Consider the following 1,126-nt stretch of genomic DNA (forward strand, 5'->3'; position numbering starts at 1 on the left):
GGTCCTTTGCGGAGCCTCATTACGTATTCATTACATTGTAGATATATACCTGATTTGCATGTACATATGCTCTCTGCTACTTAGTACACATATAACATAGTGCCCATGAATTAAGCCCCATTTCATCCGATAGACAGGGAAACAGACAGAAAACGATCCCCATCGCGCGCACTCTCGATATGTTAATGACCATCCGCCACCACCACCACCCTCGTATTCCCTAACCGATTCTCACCAAATTTTAACATTTTAACTCTTTTTGCGTTTGTTAACTCTTTCAGTTTTCGCAGTTTCGAGGGTTGGTTGGGTGGCATCAATCAATTTGCACCATTGCTCGTTTCGTTATATGCAAATCGAAAGGGATGAGTGTGTACGTACGTACGTACATATATGTATGTATGTATGCAGGGATGAGTTTTTGGTTCAGGGAAGCGTCGCATATTAAATTGCCCCCGGAATTTGCACTAATCTATCCGGCAACCGTCGACATCAATGATTTCGGTTGCACAGTCGTGTCCTTTGTGCTCAACGTTTCCCATCGCAATTTCAATAAAACTAACAGAAGAGAACGTCGCACTTTTTTTTGGTTTTTTGGTTTTGTTTCATATATTTTTTCGTGCGAACGTTCGTTATTTTAATGCTGGTGGTAAAAATTGTTGTACGTCGGATGCAATTCGTCAAAAAGTTAATTGGAGATGCGGAAAGTTGTATAAAGGGTAACTTTTTTTGTGTGTTTGTGTATGAGCGCGGTTTTCCGGATTAGAGAAAATGCAGCGCTTGATGCCTCGAATGTCGTAAATCTTAAATGAGGAACTGTTCTGTTCTGTTTTTCTTTAGGAAATTGTGCTTCGTCCGTCACTCACTCACTCGCTCGCATTCACTTGTATTCCGAAACAAGACGTTATGCATCGTGCGCTAGTAAATTATACGTGAACGAATGTTTCAACATCGCTCATTTTTCTTTTGCATATTAAAAACAATGTGAAACATGCAGAAATTCATTACATTACAACATAAATTATTGCGGTTGAAAGTTAATTTGATTAATTTTCTTCATATTTAACTTATATAATATTTTATAAGAAAACTATAATACATACAATCAATCCAAAAGATGCATATGAAA

Source organism: Nicrophorus vespilloides, unplaced genomic scaffold (genome assembly GCF_001412225.1).
Source record: "Nicrophorus vespilloides isolate i.1.1-1 unplaced genomic scaffold, Nicve_v1.0, whole genome shotgun sequence".
Lineage (NCBI taxonomy): Eukaryota > Metazoa > Arthropoda > Insecta > Coleoptera > Silphidae > Nicrophorus > Nicrophorus vespilloides.